The sequence below is a fragment of the Dermacentor variabilis genome, chromosome 10 (genome assembly GCF_050947875.1).
Source record: "Dermacentor variabilis isolate Ectoservices chromosome 10, ASM5094787v1, whole genome shotgun sequence".
Classification (NCBI taxonomy): Eukaryota; Metazoa; Arthropoda; class Arachnida; order Ixodida; family Ixodidae; genus Dermacentor; species Dermacentor variabilis.
The window spans coordinates 64659697-64679324 of NC_134577.1; the positions used below are offsets into that span (position 1 = coordinate 64659697).

The 19628-nt window shown below is 43.6% G+C and overlaps 1 long non-coding RNA gene across 1 annotated transcript in view; it reads right to left on the minus strand.

Annotated features, from left to right (window-relative positions):
- Nucleotides 1-4323: 4323 nt before the first annotated feature.
- Nucleotides 4324-19628, minus strand: part of LOC142559589 (uncharacterized) — a 39831-nt gene continuing 24526 nt past the window's right edge. The window contains exon 2 of the long non-coding RNA XR_012823164.1: nucleotides 4324-6251. This is a non-coding gene — a long non-coding RNA (uncharacterized LOC142559589). The remainder of the gene's footprint in view (nucleotides 6252-19628) is intronic.

Sequence of the window (19628 nt, forward strand, 5' to 3'; positions counted from 1 at the left end):
AATATAGTGTATCGAAACCGCTCGTTCTCGGCATATTTGAGTCCCCGGGCTTGCGCTGATGCCGTTTAATGCGATAAATAAACGATTAGGCGCAGAATAATTTTCCCCGAAAAATTGAAAAAATGCTAAGCCTATAGCCCAGGAAAATATCATTTTTCTGACAAAAATAAAGTGAATGGAAACCGCTCGTTCTAGGCATATGAGTCCCCGTGCTTCCGCTGATGCCGTTTAACGCGATAAATAAACCATTAGGCGCAGAATAATTTTCCCCGAAAAATTGAAAAAATGCTAAGCCTATAGCCCAGGAAAATATCATTTTTCCGGCGAAAAATACAGTGTATCGAAATCGCTCCTTCTCGGCATATTTGAGTCCCCGGTCTTGCGCTGATGCCGTTTAACGCGATAAACGATTAGGCACAGAATAATTTTTGCCGAAAAATTGAAAAAATGGTAAGCCGTTATTTTCTCATTGCTGATCAGCGCTACATACCCAGCGGCAATATTCCTATCGTAACTATGCGACTGTTCCTGGCCTGAAGAAAATTCCTGTACGAGTTCTCACGAGGACTGTTATAGCCTGCTAAACGACTACGCCGTCTTGCTTGGAACATGGCAGTATAGGTCTCGGTACAGTCTGAACGCCTTCCTTTCAGAAGGTAGACCACAGGAAACATTTTCGGGCATTGTAGCCTTCGGCATTGGGCCTTGTATGTCGGGCGATGTTTGGAGCGCGTCTTTCATTCCGTCCCTTTCCAGCCTATATCTCTACATCATTATAGGTCCGGATAGAGGCCGTGATTCTCGTCTGTTATCGTAACAACCGGGCTAGTCAGCTGTTATCGCTAGCTGCTGCTTGCCTCAAGATACTGGTCGCCTTCCATCGCTATGCTGCTGTGCCGCTCCGGTGGTTGAGTGGTTTACATGTTTAGCTTGGGATCCCAAGGAAACTCCAGCGGCGGTGGTTCGATTCCCAGCGCGCGCACTGCTTGAAAAAAAGTTGCGGGCACCGCGGCTCGAACTATCGTTAACTTAGTGTGGGGCATCTGTAACTTCGGCTCGGAGTGGGTCGACTAGGCGGTCGCGAGGAGGTAGGTTGGCTGAGGATTTAGGGTGGGGGTCGGCTAGTGCATCAGGTCGTGTTCCGGCCTCCACTCAGCCACCGGAATGTCGTCGAGAAATCTGCAGAATAAATACAGCAACGCCACGGCGGCAGTGGCGTTGCTTTTCCGGGTCCGTTAACGATACGGAGGAGTCCGTTGCCTACCTGGACGCAGCGGGTCATAGAACACTCACTCGGCAGGCATCCCACCAACGACGACGTTCGCTTGGCCAACTTTTCGCCTTATGGCGATATTAGATTTTAGTCGCCACTAAAGGGAAATCAGCTCTGCAGGCTATGTAATGTGTAGACGAAGTCCCAGTAGTCTAATAAAAATCTGGTCAGATGGCGGAAGATGGGGGACATCGCTGGGAGTCCAGTAGACGGAAAATACGGGTGCGTTATCATCGTCATTATTGCAACGAAAATTTACTCAATCGAATTTTCGCGCTGGTTTGTATGGGAGCTCTACATAGGAGTTTTAAAGATGTTTTGGAACGGCATGATCAGTTAGGAACAAATAATGTACACAAATTGCCTCGCTATAGGTTGAGAGAAGTACGAGTGCTTGAAAATTTACGAATATATCGTAAACGTCGGAAAAACTTTAGAAGCCGCAAGCACGACAATAATAACCAGTGCCACAGTTCCCTCTAGTATAGCTTTCGTTCGTAAGTGCACCATACAGATTAAAGGCTGCCTTTCTTCAACTCCTGGAATCGAAAGCCGCACTTGTAGCTGCCGGAGGCACCACAAAGCGGATCTTGCTGCGGGCGTGAAATCGGGTGGAAGAGAGGATAGGTAGGAGGCTGCAATGCCCGAAATGTTTCCTCTGGTCTGTCTTCCGAAAGAGAAGCAAGGCGTTCAGACTGTATAAAAACCTATACTGCGATGTTCTAAGCAAGACGGCGTAGTCTTTTAGCAGGCTATAACAGTCCTCGTGAAAACTCACACCGGGACTTTGTTAAAGCAAAAATATGGATTTTTACGTGACAAAACCACTTTATGAGGCACGCCGTAGTGGAGGACTCCGGAAATTTCAACCACCCGGCGTTCTTTAACGTGCACCTAAATCTAAGTACACCGCTGTTTTCGCATTTTGCCCCCATCAAAATATTTCTTCAAGCAAAGAACGGTCGCACAGTTACGGTAGGAATGTTGCCGCTGTGTAAGTACCACTGATCAACAATGAGAACGGATATTCGAAAATATATTTCACTGCTTCGTTACTCTTTCTCACGTTATAGACACAGCTTGAAATCAGTAAGAAAACGTGGCATAGGACAAGCGAAGACGTATACACTGAAAGGTAAGTACGGTAATATTAGGAACATCGAACATATACTAAAAGCAGTGGAGGATTTTTATACCGACTCCAGCAGTACCCAAAGCAGCCATACCACCTTCACTCGTAGTAGTAATTAACATTATGCAGTCTCCCCCATAACGATGAAGCTAATCAGTCTTCTCCGGCCGCTTTTGCTGTTTTAAGAGCCAAGTTAATCGAAGCTGAAGGATATATCATGCTTGAAAAACCTGCGGCCCTTCACAACATTGTACCAGAGAACTAGAAGAATGCCAACACTACATTAATACACATAAATGGATACGTAACGAAATTCAAAACATTTTGGGTCCATTAATCTTGCTTTCAGTATCGCAGACAATATTCACCGATTTCCAATAGAATAAGGACAACACTTCAGTCAACCAAGAGAACACGTTACCTACAGGAATGGATATTCCACAAAGTAAGGCATCGATGTCATTAATCAGGCAATCGAGAAATCTGTAGAACAAAATCAACCCCTCTTTGGATTTCGCAGATATGAAAACGGATTTGATGCTTTGATTCTGTAGAGATACCAGCAGTCATAAAAGCATCGCTTAACCACGGAGTACAAGAAGCACACGCGAATACGTTTGAAATCTACGATTTCACAACTGCCTTGGTACTCCACAAGAAGTGCAGTTATCAAGAAGGGGTTCAGGCAAAGAAATACAACCGCTCCAATGCAATGCACTGCATGCTTCGAGGTATTATTGAAGCTGTTAAACTGAGAAGGCTTGAGAGTGAGGTTTAACGGCGAATATCTGAGCAACTTTTGGTTTGCAGATGACGCTGTCCTGTTCAGCAACACTACGCATAAATTACAACAAATCATCGAGGACGTTGAGATAAAGTGCAAGAGTGGGGTTAAACATCAACATACAATTAAAAAACAACGTTCAATTGCTTGGCAAGGGAACTAGAGTTCACGATCGCCAATCAGCCTCTAGAGTCTGTGAAAAAGCGCGTTTACTTACATCAGAAATGAGTGCGTTCTAATGATGCTAAGATATGGGGCAGAAACATTGCGGTTAAGAAGCTCCAGAACAAGTTGAAGACCACGCAGAAAGCAATGAGACGAAATATGTTGGGCGCCACGTTCAGACAGGAAAGGAGGGGTGCGGATCAGCGAACAAACGGCGATAGCCGACGCACCAATTGACACAAAGAGGAAAAAAAAGTGAAGCAGTGCAGAGCATGTAATGCATATTATAGATAACGGGTACAACGTTAAAGTTACAGAATGGGTACAAAAGGAAGTGCTGTCGATGACGCCAGAAAATTAGGCGGGGTGATGAAATGAGGAAATTTGCAGGCGCGAGTTGGAATCGGTTAGCGCCGGACAGGGGTGATTGGAGATCGCAGGGAAAGGCTTTCGTCCTACAACGGACATAGATAGGCTGATCATGATTAGGCTAGGATCGAGCCCACAGCTTGCCGTTTCAAGAGATAAAAGGGTGAAGCTTGTAGAACAACGCAGCTCAGAAAAGTGCGCTACTAAACTGCAAAACAGCGCTAACCTGTGTGCGATATATTAAGTGGTTCATTCCTGTACGGCGATTGCTTAGCCTATGGAAAACGTCAATAGTATGTGTACCCTTGCCGGCTACAGAATCATGACGCGCGTCTGAACAACAGTCTGCGTATTGAGTCATCCAGGTATATTGAGTGAACTCTACCTGCAGCGTCTTCGAGTGCGATTTTCGCAAGGCACCTTGAAGTCAGGTGCCACCAATATTCTTTGTCCGTTCATGAGGCAGTCCGTTGATGAAGTTTTCGAATACTTACGTTGGACATTTTGCTGTTCGAAGCTTCCAACGACACTGACAACAGTCTTGGGGAGTATTTAATCCTGTAATGCCCAAACACAGTTCTACCTCACAGAAAACTCACAGAATTTTGCCACCTTTATTTCTCGCCATGGAGGGTACATTTGTGCTAAACAGAATATGTAAGAGTGAAGACAGTTAGCACTCAAGACAGTAATTGAGATCTTAAGCTATTCAATAATTACACTGGGCCACATCCCAATAATCTCGCTACTTGTGTTTCACAAGCGATAATCCTAACTTCGCTGTCTCAAACAGCGCAGTATACAGAAGATGCGTTAGGAATTACAAGGTTAAAAGGCTCCTGAAACTCGTTGGTGAAAAAAACAGCATGCGGACACCAAACAATGCTGTGAATATATCGAACAAATTTTGCATTCCGACGCGGTGGGTGGAGCTCGCAAACTGAGTGCGAGATCACATTTTTCTGAAACGTTCATTTCAATAGAAGCATTATTTTCTCTATTTCGGGGTTGCCTTGTTTGTTAAAAAAAAACATTCCAATAGGCGGACAATAGCTCACATAAACAAGGGTGTTTGAACGAGTGTGGTTCTTCCTCCTGCTACTGTGTATATTCATGTAAGAAGTTTAATAAACAGGCTGAAGTAAGCGAAAACCTTCGTTTGAAACTTCAGAGGGATTACGTACTTCCGGCAAACGCTCGGCCGGGTCCGCTAATTTACGAATGCAATGTTGGCCACACTGCTTACCAGTATTTTAGCCCTCGGGCCTCACTAATTTCTACAAGTTTGGACACTCAGCTAGTCTCCCAACCACGCAAAACTCAAGGACAGACCACACCTGCACAGTGCCGTCCGATCTTAGCCGCTTCGGGCTGGACGCTTCAGCAGACTTCGCTACACCAGCTTGACCAACAGACAGTAGCTAGCCACACCCAAATTGCGCATTTTGCAAAAGCTCGTAACTGCCCCACCATCTTTCGTCCACGAACGCAGTTAGTATTAAGAGTTGCGGAGGATGCCACACGTTTATTAGTTCACGCCATCAGTAACATCCAAACGATACAGATTGGTGCTTCGGCGGCGGCAGCGTGGAAACTTATTTCTCTCTTCCTTTTTCCGCTCCAGGCCTGCGTAGCGGTGTTGCGCAGCTAATGCCATTGCGCATGATAGTCAACTTGGAACACTTGCATGTACCAAGTAAAATCCAGCCTGCCTTTATGCGCTAATATTTGGTAGTTGAATAAATTTCCACACTGTAACAAGCACCAGAACACACAACTATAGCGAGCGGGTAATTAAAGCAGGTTAACATTAGGTTAGGCCACGTCACGTTAGGTGAAGAACGAACGTATGGCGAAGGACAAGGATAGAAGAAGTGCGTTCATAGGCAGAATAAGGTGGGGCAGTCACGTCATGCTTAAGAGCCACTTTCCTGAAACTTCGCCCTGTTTTCCGTTCTATCCGGTATCTATCCCTACCCCAGGGTTCAACCAGCATTCTACTCCTTGTATTTCCTCTGCCTTTACCCATTGGACAAGAGCTAAGCCCCGGTCTCTTCGGTAATCTATTTCGATGATCAATCTCCCCCCCCCCCCCCTCGCCTCCAGCGCTCCTTAGTCTGCCCAGCGCCTGCTGCTGCAAACACTTATCATTAGTTCGACCCACGACACGTGACATGAGAGCCGTCGTGCATGTGATCGGCGTTGTACGTTGTCATTGTCGTCGTCTGACCTTATGTGCAGCTCTGTTTCCCGTCATTTTTGTTTTGTATGTGTATGTTTGCGTAACCATGTGTTCTCCGCAATAGTGGGCAATGATGCCAATGACCACGTTGTCGGGACAATAAATGTGGTCACTTGGATATAGTTTCGAGACCTGACATTCCAGCAGAAGCATTCCAGCCTGGGCCAGCGGCCGTGCGGGCGGTCCAAGCACCAACTTGCTTCTGCTCGAGGGACTGTCATTTGAAGTAAGTGGTGGGGACATTCTCGCCGTCATCGCCACTTCCATTGAGCAGGCTGTTCTGCAACTGTCCAAAAATTGAAAAAAAAAATAAAACATTTGAGAGATCTGGCAACTCTTTTCGGCACAAATAAACGCTTGTCACGTGTTTTACTCATTATTTTTCGGGAATTTGCACACCGTTCGATTAGACAGTCAGGGGAGAGGAAATTTACCGACCACGGTTCCTAGCGCCGACCACAGCGTCTGATCTACACCGCACTTGGTATAAAAACTAGCCAAGTGCACGCAGTACCTAAACTTTCGAGCGCCACAAAGTTCTCGCGCGAGAGCCCGTGCGTCCGGTTTGTGTTCGGCAACAAATGCGCAGCACAGCTCACGTCCTCCTCTCCCACCGCAGCCGTCTCCGACCCACTTCTCCCTACGACTAACGTCCATCGTGACGCTGGCCAATACGCGTGCTCTCTCACGTCCTTCACCTCCGATGCTGGCGTGCTGCGATCTTTCGAATGATATTCGGTAGTTTTGGCCCCTGCAAATGGCACGTCTTCTTCCAACTTTGATTGCGGTGTTCTTCAGTTATTTTTATGACGTACCAAATAAATGATCCCCACCCTTCGGTATCTGCATGCCCAAATTGCTGTACTGATTTCTGTAAATTTTCTTTTTCGTATTCCCGCGTTTGTGTGGTAAATTGTATGTTTACTTCTTTATGCAAGAGCGCTTAAGTGTATTACCACCGCTATATTTTTTGTTGTGTGCATAACTTTTAGTGTTCATTGTACTAAAATTGTATTCCCCCCTCCCCCTAGGCAATGCGCGATGGGCATTTAGGGTAAATAAAATTAAAAAGAACGAAAAAATTGTGCATTCTTAAGTTGAGTACTAGCAAAATATTGCGAAGCTCAGTATAGGACCAAAAATGACCAGCTTGCAAAAGTAAAGTACTCTACAACATGCTTTCCTTACTACTTCCTAAAATAATTTGCAGATCAGGTGCAGAACCCATATTAATTGTGTAAAAGTGTTTTGTAAGGTATTCAGAACCATTTGAGTAAATACAGGAAAAATTCACTACGGTTCTCTTCCAACGTTGCAATGAGATGTTTAAAGCAGGGTTTTCTTAGTCTAAGCACTAGCCTTACATGCGACTGCAGCTCTTTATCACGAGAGGGTGCTACTTAACTCGGAGCTTTTGTCTGCATTTCTTTCCTGCCACAGCTAGCCCAAAATGAACAAGAAGCTCCAACTTCACATGTAGGCACCATGAGCGAAGAAGACACAGTCACGTTATACCCTACTGAAGTACTCTGTACAGATTACAACACTTACGCTAGTTTTCAGACTGGTTGCATGAAGATGATGAAGCAATAAGACATCTTTATCAGTTCGAGCGAAAGGGTAAGGTTGATGATTAATATGCAGAGCACAAAGGCAATGATAAACAGCCTGGCAAGGAAACAAGAAATCATCGCCAATCAGCCTCTAGAGTCTGCTTAGGCTGCTGAGCACAAGGTCGCGGGATCGAATCCCGGCCACGGCGGCCACATTTCGATGAGGGCGAAATGCGAAAACACTGGTGTACTTAGATTTAGGTGCACGTAAAAGAACCCCAGGTGGTCGAAATTTCCGGAGTCCTCCACTACGGTGTGCCTCATAATCAGAAAGTGGTTTTGGCACGTAAAACCCCATTTAATTTTTTTAGAGTCTGGACTGGGTTCCGTTTATCCAGGTCAGTTATTGACAGGTGAGCCTTACCATGGGAAGGAAATTTACACAAAAATAAATATGGGTTGTAGTGTATATGGTCATCATCAGCCTAGTTACGCCCACTGCAGGGCAAAGGCCTCTCCCATACTTCTACAACTACCCCGGTCATGTACTAGTTGTGGCCATGTTGTCCCTGCAAACGTCTTAATGTCATCCGCCCACCTAACTTTCTGCCGCCCCCTGCTACGCATCCCTTCCCTCGGAATCCAGTCCGTAACCCTTAGTGACCATCGGTTATCTTCCCTCCTCATTACATGTCCGGCCCATGCCCATTTCTTTTTCTTGATTTCAACTAAGATGTCGTTTACCCGCGTTTGTTGCCTCACCCAATCTGCTCTTTTCTTATCCCTTAACGTTACACCCATCATTCTTCTTTCCATAGCTCGTTGCGTCGTCCTCAATTTCAGCAGAACCCTTTTCGTAAGCCTCCAGGTTTCTGCCCCATATGTGAGTACTGGTAACACACAGCTGTTATACACTTTCCTTTTGAGGGATAGTGGCAACCTGCTGTTCATGATTTGAGAATGCCTGCCAAACGCACCCCAGCCCATTCTTATTCTTCTGGTTATTTCAGTCTCATGATCCGGATCCGTGGTCACTATCTGCCCTAAGTAGATGTATTCCCTTACCACTTCCAGTGCTTCGCTACCTATCGTAAACTGCTGTTCTCTTCCGAGACTGTTAAACACTACTTTAGTTTTCTGCAGATTAATTTTCAGACCCACCCTTCTGCTTTGCCTCTCCAGGTCAGTGAGCATGCATTGCAATTGGTCTCCTGAGTTACTAAGCAAGGCAATATCATCAGCGAATCGCAAGTTGCTAAGGTATTCTCCATCAACTTTTATCCCCAATTCCTCCCACTCCAGGCCTCTGAATACCTCCTGTAAACATGCTGTGAATAGCATTGGAGATATCGTATCTCCCTGTCTGACGCCTTTCTTTATAGGGATTTTGTTGCTTTCTTTGTGGAGGACTACGGTGGCTGTGGAGCCGCTATAGATATCTTCCAGTATCTTTACATATGGTTCATCTACACCCTGATTCCGTAATGCCTCCACGACTGCTGAGGTTTCGACTGAATCAAACGCTTTCTCGTAATCAATGAAAGCTATATATAAGGGTTGGTTATATTCTGCACATTTCTCTATCACTTGATTGATAGTGTGAATATGGTCTATTGTTGAGTAGCCTTTACGGAATCCTGCCTGGTCCTTTGGTTGACAGAAGTCTAAGGTGTTCCTGATTCTATTTGCGATTACCTTAGTAAATACTTTGTAGGCAACGGACAGTAAGCTGATCGGTCTATAATTTTTCAAGTCTTTGGCGTCCCCTTTCTGATGGATTAGGATTATGTTAGCGTTCTTCCAAGATTCCGGTACGCTCGAGGTTATGAGGCATTGCGTATACAGGGTGGCCAGTTTCTCTAGAACAATCTGACCACCATCCTTCAACAAATCTGCTGTTACCTAATCCTCCCCAGCTGCCTTCCCCCTTTGCATAGCTCCTAAGGCTTTCTTTACTTCTTCTGGCGTTACCTGTGGAATTTCGAATTCCTCTAGGCTATTCTCTCTTCCACTATCGTCGTGGGTGCCACTGGTACTGTATAAATCTCTATAGAACTCCTCAGCCACTTGAACTATCTCATCCATATTAGTAACGATATTGCCGGCTTTGTCTCTTAACGCACACATCTGATTCTTGCCTATTCCTAGTTTCTTCTTCACTGTTTTTAGGCTTCCTCCGTTCCTGAGAGCCTGTTCAATTCTCTCCATATTATAGTTCCTGATGTCCGCTGTCTTACGCTTGTTGATTAACTTAGAAAGTTCTGCCAGTTCTATTCTAGCTGTAGGGTTAGAGGCTTTCATACATTGGCGTTTCTTGATCAGATCTTTCGTCTCCTGCGATAGCTTACTGGTTTCCTGTCTAACGGCGTTACCACCGACTTCTATTGCGCACTCCTTAATGATGCCCATGAGATAGTCCTTCATTGCTTCAACACTAAGGTCCTCTTCCTGAGTTAAAGCCGAATACCTGTTCTGTAGCTTGATCCGGAATTCCTCTAGTTTCCCTCTTACCGCTAACTCATTGATTGGCTTCTTGTGTACCAGTTTCTTCCGTTCCCTCCTCAAGTCTAGGCTAATTCGAGCTCTTACCATCCTATGGTCACTGCAGCGTACCTTGCCGAGCACGTCTACATCTTGTATGATGCCAGGGTTCGCGCAGAGTATGAAGTCGATTTCATTTCTAGTCTCACTATTCGGGCTCCTCCATGTCCACTTTCGACTAACCCGCTTGCGGAAAAAGGTGTTCATTATCCGCATATTATTCTGTTCTGCAAACTCTACTAATAATTCTCCTCTGCTATTCCTAGAGCCTATGCCATATTCCCCCACTGACTTGTCTCCAGCCTGCTTCTTGCCTACCCTGGCATTGAAGTCGCCCATTAGTATAGTGTATTTAGTTTTCACTCTACCCATCGCCGATTCCACGTCTTCATAGAAGCTTTCGACTTCCTGGTCATCATGATTGGATGTAGGGGCGTAGACCTGTACAATCTTCATTTTGTACCTCTTATTAAGTTTCACAACAAGACCTGCCGCCCTCTCGTTAATGCTATAGAATTCCTGTATCTTACCAGCTATTTCCTTATTAATCAAGAATCCGAGTCCTAGTTCTCGTCTCTCCGCTAAGCCCCGGTAACACAGTACATGCCCGCTTTTTAGCACTGTATATGCTTCTTTTGTCCTCCTAACCTCACTGAGCCCTATTATATCCCATTTACTACCCTCTAATTCCTCCAATAACACTGCTAGACTCGCCTCACTAGATAGCGTTCTAACGTTAAACGTTGCCAGCTTCAGATTCCAATGGCGGCCAGGCATTATCAAATACTTACTGGGAGCTTACCACTGTCGTTAAAAATAAGAAAATATGCAGAATCACTGAATTGTACGGGTGCTAACATGTGAGGCAGAAACTTGAAGGTTATCAAAGAAGCTCGAGAAGAAGTTAAGGACCGCGCAAAGCGATGGAACGGAATATCTTAGGCTCAAAGTTAAGGCACAGCAAGAGAGCGGTGTGAATCAGAGAGTAAAAAGGGATAGCCAACATTCTAGTTGGCAATCAGAGAAAAAAATTACAGCTGAAATATTAGAGTTACAGAATGGGTTCCAGGGTAGAGAAGCGCAGTAGAGGATGGCAGAAAATTAGGTGGAATGACGACATTAGCAAATTTGCATGCGCAAGTTGGAATCAGCTAGCGCAAGACAGGGCTAATCGGAGATCGTCGGAAGAAGCAGTCGCCCTGCCCAGTGGACATAAAAATACGATGATGAACGCGATCAGTTTGACGGTAGTAGCATGCACAAAAAGTGAAAATGTGCTAGTTAGGAGCTCAGCATATACCTTTGAACCTCAATTCAATGAATGGGGGTTCTGCTGCAGAGGTATAAGGAATTAGCAAAACTGTGTTATGACGAAACGGGGCATAACGTAATGATGGATATAACAAAGTTGGTCAAATTCCCCTTCAAATACCCTGGAAATTCGTAGTGCAGTACACGTAATAATCGATATGACGTAGTAATGGATTGAAGGAAGTAATTTCTTCCCCTTCCAACTTTGCTATAACTGGGTTTTATTGTATTTAATATGATGAAGGAAGTCAAAAGTGCACTAAATGTCCACTATTAGCATGTATGCTATAGCATACATGCTAATATTTTGTGAGCCTTGCTTTTTATTATATTCAAAGGAATTAATGATGGGTTTTAACAGGTTTTGGAATGTTTTAGTAGACTCCGTGCATTAGAACAATGGCAACAATGGCGGTGTATGATCGAAACAGCGACGTTTTACAGTATGATCCAGGCCACAAATAATGTGGTCGTAAATTACAGTCGAACCTCGTCCTAACAAACCACCACCTGACACTACTACACAATTGTTATACATATGATGATCACTATAAGCGTTCATAGCGTTCTCATATAATCTCATATACAGCATATACTCGTATATGCTGTGGCCACTGCTCAGAGCGCTTGCCACAGCATTAGGCTTCGCTTTTCCAGTCTGGGAAGCAATGCTGCCTACTGATAATGTGCGCTGCTCATAACACATTTAACAACTGCAGCGATATTTATAACGTTCATGTAGGAACGTTTCACTTCTTAATGCAGATATGACATTGCTTGACAAGCCCATCCCTGGCATGTACATCCTCCACAGCTTCTTCCTCATCCACTATGTCCGATGGCGGGCCACCACGGGTAGCATCGTCATCATGACCATCCACTCATCCACCCACCAATGAGATCTTCCCCATTATGACACGAGATACATCGCCGTTTGCAGTACGCAGCCGTGTGGACTATCCCCTACACGCGATATCGGGAGATTGCGGTAATATGCCGCCAACTGTGTTGGCTAATAGGCAAAGAAAGTTGACCACCTCACTGGACCACAGGGGCAGATGAGGCTGCGGCTGTGATTAAACAATCGAATAACGTTCCACCAGTTTTACTAAAAGCCTCCATGTCAACACACCTTTCTATCTGAATGGCATTCATAGCAGCTATCTTCCTTCTTCGTTACGCCAGTGGCCATCACACCAGCACAACGGGAAGTGACGGGACCTCGTTCCGTACTTCTCCTGCAGAGACATACCTCGTCCGCCTTTAAACAACCCCCCTCCGACTACAACCGTACGCCTACGCTGCTTCCCGCTATTAAAATATATCCCTCTGAACACCAGCGCCACTGAAAGCTAATGGCGCACCAGTCACAAGCAGTCGTTGCACGAACTTAGAATAAGCACGGTTCGCGCCTCCTATCTTTCGGGGGCGATCCATATCACCCACCGTAATTCTTCTCATTCACTATTTTGCTTGTATTTGAATTTCACTTAGGGTATGCGAGTAGCAATATTCAAAAACTCAAATACGGATAGAATAGTGTCAAAATTGAAACGAATTGAACATGGTATACTTTTCTAATAGTTCTCGAACGAGGAACTGCCGTTCTCTCCGTCCATATAGAGCGGTCTTCACATCACAATATACTCGAAACATTACCAAAATTTCTGTGATTATAATGCAAGTTTCGAAAGGAAGCACAAATGATGAAATAGGAGCCGAAAAGCAGTTAATTCGCATGTTCAGGACTGATTGATGAGTGCGAACTATAGCACTCTAGCCAGAAAAATAAAGCGAGTGAAAGACGGAATAAACGACAAAACACATTAAACAGGCTAAAGTAAAAAAACATTATGCATAACGGACTCTGCAGTATACCTTGCACACCACAGTCGACCTTGTGACGCTGGGCTGCTCGAGTATAGAGCTACCGAAATAATTTTACAGGCAATTTACCTTGTAGAGTTCGTGATATTGGAAAGATTACGACGCAAAAAAATTCTTCGAAGAGCTCACCTTGTTTCTGTGACTCGTATAGCTGCCTCCGGTGCTGCCTCCCACACTTCACCTGGTGACGAAGCAGGAAACCCCGGCAACGTCCTTGGCCAACAGATGAGTGCCCGACACGACCGGGTCCATGTCGTGCCGGCTGTTCTCGGCAGCGATGGACGAAAGCAAACAAAAGAAAACGTGGTTTGCGTATGTGACAGGAAGGGGAAAAATGTTTCATGATACGAGACACTGGGTTGCTAGCCTGGTCACCATCAAACTCAAGCTTGTTCTCAGGTTTCGCCATCTCCTTTCTTTTAATTGCGACAGCAATTATATGGACTCTACAAGAGAAGTATTGCCATCGGTGGCACAAATGCACGTATATAGATACTAACTTACATAGTTATTAAACTCATTTGCACAAATTACTTACAGAGCAAAAAAAAAACAAGCATTTAGCACATTAAAACCTACGCTACGTCGTGCTAACTCAGTTCTCTGCAACACTCAAGCTAAACGCATCCATCACGCCCCTTACAGCTACACGTGTGCAGACACATGGATGATAAATCAATTTGCGCAAATTGCTTATCGAAGAAGAAATATCAGCCTATAGCATGCCAGAACCGCAGCGACGTCACGTTAGCTCACTTCACTGTAAAGCTTAAATTCGATCCATCCAACACTACCCCTGCAAATGCACGTACACAAACTCGCATCAATATTAAAAGAATATGCGCAAGAACGCCATCACGGAAACCACGGAAGTCTACAGTCCGATAGAACGTCTGCGCTGTCGCGTTAACTTACCTGTAAAGCTGAAATTTCGCACATCATTCACTCCCTCTGCAAATGCACATACACAGACGCTAACTACACGATTATTAGGCGAATTTGAAGACATTTGTTGTCGCGGAAAAGGGTAGTCAGCCCATTCATGCTATCCATCATCCCCCCCCCTCCAAACAAACGCACGCAGTTACTAAATTACACGCCGATAATATAAATTTGCGCAAATTTCTTTTCTTGGAAAAAAAAACGTAAACTAGAGCCAGTTGGAACCTCAGCCATGTCGTCTGAAACAAGATCTCTGAAAGGGTCAAATTCGACACATCCATCACTCCGCATGCAAAAGGCTGTATGCAGACACTAATATACATTAACATTAAACGAATATGCACAAATTTCTATTCGCGGAAAGAACGTAAGTCTATAGCCCCATAGAACCTCTGCGCAATCGTGCTAACTCACTTTTCTCTCAACCTGAAATTTGACGCATCCATCACTTCACCTCAATGCACGTACATAGACAATAAATGCATGATTACTAAGGGAATTTGCTCAAATTACATATTGCGGAAAAAACATCAGCCTCTAATAGTATGTTAGAATCTCAACTCAGTCCTGTTAACTCAGTTGTATGTGAAGCTCAAATTTCGCCCACCCCTCACTGCTCCTGCAATTGCACGCTTACAGACACTAACTTACTTGATTATTAAACGAATTTGCGCAAATATCTTATCGTCAAAAAAATATCAGCCTATGATAGTATGTTAGAACCTCAGCTCAGTCGTGTTAGCTCAGTTCTATGTGAACCTCACATTCAACCCATCTATCAATCCCCCTAGAAATGCGCGTTTATAGATACTAACTTGATTATTAACGAATTTCTGCAAATAACATATAGCGTACAAAAACTTCAGCTTATAATAGTACACTTTAATATGAGTCTCAAGTTCCACCCATCCGTCACTCATCCCGCAAATGCACGCTTACGGTCGATAACTTACTTGATTAATCAACGAATTTGCGCAAACAACTTATAGCGAAAAAACCATCTCCCTATACTAGTAGGTTAGAACTTCAGCTCAATCGTGTTCAATCAATTCTATGTGAAGCTCAAGTTCGACCCATCAATCACTCCCGCTGCAAATACTTACACCCACTAACTTGATTCATAGAAGAATTTGCGCAAATAATTTATCGTGGAAAAAAGATCAGCCTGAAATAGTATGTTAGAACCTACAGCTCAGCCCTGTTAACTCACTTGCATGTGGAGCTCAAATTCGACCCATTCATCACTCCACTAGAAATGCGCGTTTATCGATACTAAATTGATTATTGAACGAATTTGTGAAAATGGCATATAGCATATAAAAACCTCAGCCTATAATAGTACACTTTTATATGAGACTCAAATTCCACCTATCCATTACTCCCCCTGCAAATGCATGCTTACAGACACTTGATTGATAAAGGAATTTGCGCAAACAACTTGTAACGGACAAAAACATTAACCTACAATAGTATGGTTCTATATGCAGCTCAAATTCGACACCTCCATCACTCCCCTGCAAATGCACGTTTACAGATACCAACTTTCTTGACTAATGAAAAACTTGCCGAAAATAAATTATAGAGGGCAAACACATCAGCCTACAATAGTATAGTTCTCTGTGAAGCTAAAATTCCGCCCATTCATCATTCCTCCTGCAAATGCACGTTTAGAGATACTAACTTTCTTGATTAATGAACGAACTTGAGCAAAATAAATTACAGCGGACAAAAACATTAGCCTACAATAGTATAGTTGTATGTTGAGCTCAAATTCCACCCATTTATCACTCCCCCTGCAAATGCCGGCTTACACACGCTAATTTACTTGATTAATGAACGAATTTCTAAAAATAACTTAGAGCGGAACAGAACATCAGCCTCTAATAGTATGTTAGAACCTCACCTGAGTCATGTTAGCTCACTTCTGTGCGAAACTCCTGTTCGACCCATCTGTCACTGCCCCGCATATGCACGCTTACACACACTAACTTACTTGATAAATGAACGAATTTATCATGAACGAAAAGTAACTTCATTCATTTTTCGTTCATTCGTCATTTATCATGACGAATGAACTAAAAATAACTTATAGCGCAAGAAAACATCAGCCTCTAAGAGTATGTTAGAACCTCAGCTGAGTCATGTTAGCTCAGTTCTATGTGAAGCTCATATTCGACCCATCCTTCACTGCCCCTGCAAATGCACGCTTACAGACACTAACTTTCTTGATTAATGAACTAATTTTCGCAATAAGCTCATAGCGGAAGAAAACATCAGCCCCTTTTCTTCTGCTCCTACATCATTAAAATTAATTCTATACAAAACGCTTATTAGGAGTAAAATGGAGTACACCTCATCCATCTGGGACCCGCACCTCGAAACCCTTACTCAATCACTTGAACTAATCCGAAACAATGCCGTACGTTTCATTCATAGCAATTACAGCCGTACATCAAGCGTAACTGCCATGAAAAACTCTCTACTGCTTGCTCCTCTCTCAGCCCGGCGTAAGTGCTTTCGCCTTGCTTTATTTCATAAACTATATTTCCACAATTCGTAACTACGCGATATTCTAATGTCACCTCCTACCTACATTTCCTCTCGCATCGACCATAGCCATAAGGTTGGAATCAGTCAGTGCCGCAGCAGAACCTGTAACGAATCATTCATTCCTAGGACTTCTCAGGAATGGAACCACCTTCCCGGCGCAGTTGCCGCAATCAAGGACAACTCAAAGTTTCGTTCGGCCTTATCAGACATTATTACTCCCGGATGCAATTAACAAATCACATTTGTTGTTTATTGCTGCTTTGTTTATTTACTTGTGTGTTTTTTCCGACTCCCCTCTGCAATACTTCGGTCTTGAGGGTACAATAAAATAAAAATAAAAAAGTATAGTTCTATGTGAAGCTCAATTTGTACCCATCCATCACTCCCCCTGCAAAGGCCCGCTTACACACACTAATTTACTTGATTAATGGATGAAGTTCCGAAAATAACTAATAGCGGAAGAAAACATCAGCCTATAATGGTATGAATCTATGTGAAGCTCAGTTTCCACCTATCCATCACTCCCCTTGCAAATGCACGTTTACAGATACTTTCTTGATTAATGAACAAATTTCCGAAAAACTTCTGGCGGAAGAAAACATCAGCCTCTAATAGTTTGTTAGAACCTCAGCTGAGTCATGTTAGCTCACTTCTATGCGAAACTCCTGTTCGACCCATCCATCACTGCCCCGCATATGCACGCTTACACACACTTACTTGATAAATGAACGAATTTCCGAAAATAACTAATAGCGGAAGAAAACATCAGCCTATAATAGTATGAATCTATGTGAAGCTCAAATTCCACCTATCCATCACTCTCTCTGCAAATGCACGTTTACAGATACCAACTTTCTTGATTAATGAACAAATTTCCAAAGATATTTTATAGCGCAAGAAAACATCAGCCTCTAAGAGTATCTTAGAACCTCAGCTGAGTCTTGTTAGCTCAGCGCTATGGGAAGCTCAAATTCGACCCATCCATCACTTGCCCTGCAAATGCCCGCTTAAGAAGGTATGGTAAGGTAACCCACCGAAAAAAAATTGAATTTGCAATTTTGGCACAGAAAACTCGACTGCACTATGGGGAATAAATGTGCGGAAGCACGAGCTCAATTGAGTGCCCACTCAAAGCGGTTCAAATGTCAGCCGAAGTGTGCCGAGCGCCCTGGCGTTTAAAATGGTGGACGGAGGCCGGTTTGTTTATCGTTGTCAATCGCGGTTTTCTTCGTTCTTGCGTGTTTTTTTTTTTGCCTGTGTGCGTGTGTGGTAAGTAAATGATTTGTACTAAAAAATCATTAATTAAAAGGAAATCAGACATCCACCCTATCGCAGAAATTGGCACAAAGGAATCCCATGCGAGTTCCTCGAAACGAAAGCACCGCAGTAGATGAAAATTCGTCCTGGTCCGGGGCTCGAACGCGGGACCACCGCCTTTCAGGGGCAGCCGCTCTACCATCTGAGCTAACCAGGCGGCTCGCAGATGGCAGGGCGAAGTCGAATTTCTTAACTCGAAGCAAGAGTTTGACGTAATATTCCTTTGTAGAAAAGAACTATTACATCAAACTCTTGCTTTTGCTTACGTGGTCGTGGTCGCCTCTGTTTCTAGTTTCAAATGTATTACTTGCCCAGAAGATGGCACGATCGTCCAGCAAATGAAGCAGAAAGAACTTTGAAAGGCAATCAGTTTTCTGAGCAAATGTATTCATGAAAGAACACAAAACACCATTGAGTCGCTCAATCAACTCATCTGGTGCCGCTGCCCTAACAAAACTTTGTCAGTGCTTACACATTGAAGACGGCAACTAACAATGCTGTAGCCTACTCCAATGACAGTAATTCTGCACGAAAAGTAGTTCTGGAGGCCCTTGGAATTGTTCCAGGTCTGTTTTGTAAAATTGCCCTCCACAGGATGGACAAAGAGCGTGTTGACAGGGCAGAATTCTGTGACTCTGCCGAGAACAAAGAAGCACGACGGATAAAAAAAGAACACTAAGAAGGGTTTTGGAGAAACCTGCAATAATGTAAGCAGTTAAATGTATTCTCTTAGAGCACTTGGAGCATCCACAAGCAGTATTCGAACATACAACTTCATTTTTCTCAAATTGCAGTTTTTATGAACTTGTTAACTCAATGTACCTTTTCTCAGAAAGTATTCATCCCATTCCAGTGAAACTTTGTACACATGTACTACAACCAGTCATAAATATCCCGAACTAAAAAATCTCTGATGATGTGAAAGATAACACTGGAAAAATTTACACTGCAAGGAACCTCCTTGTGGCTTTGTTCAAGCATACATATTTTTTCGGTGCGAACTCCACAGTTCATATGATATCTCTTTAGTTCAGATGCAACTTGTGGGTATTTAGAATAACACTGTGTAATATCATCACATTCCTCTGCGTGATTGCAGAGAAAAGGTAAATCAAATAAATAAACAAACCCGAAATTTTGGCAGTTGGCCACAGGAAGGCCAAACCATCTAGACAGAAACAAAGTGTCTTGTGTTGTACCCAAGAACATCTTTTGCAAGTGCGTGAAATTTAATACGAATATCTGCAGCCGTTTCTAAAATATTACGTTAAAACTAACATGTATACTTTACCCTACCATACCTCCCTAAAGACGCTAACTTACTTGATTAATAAACAAATTTGTGCAAAAAATTATAGCGGAAAAAACATCAGCCTATATTAGTATAATTACGTGAAGCTCAAATTCCACCTATCCAACACTCCCCCTGCAAATGCCCGTTTACACGCACTGACTGACTTGATTATTGAACGAATTTCCTTAAATAACTTATAGCGGAAGAAAACATCAGCCTATAATAGTATAATTATGTGAATCTCAAATTCCACCACTCCAACACTCCC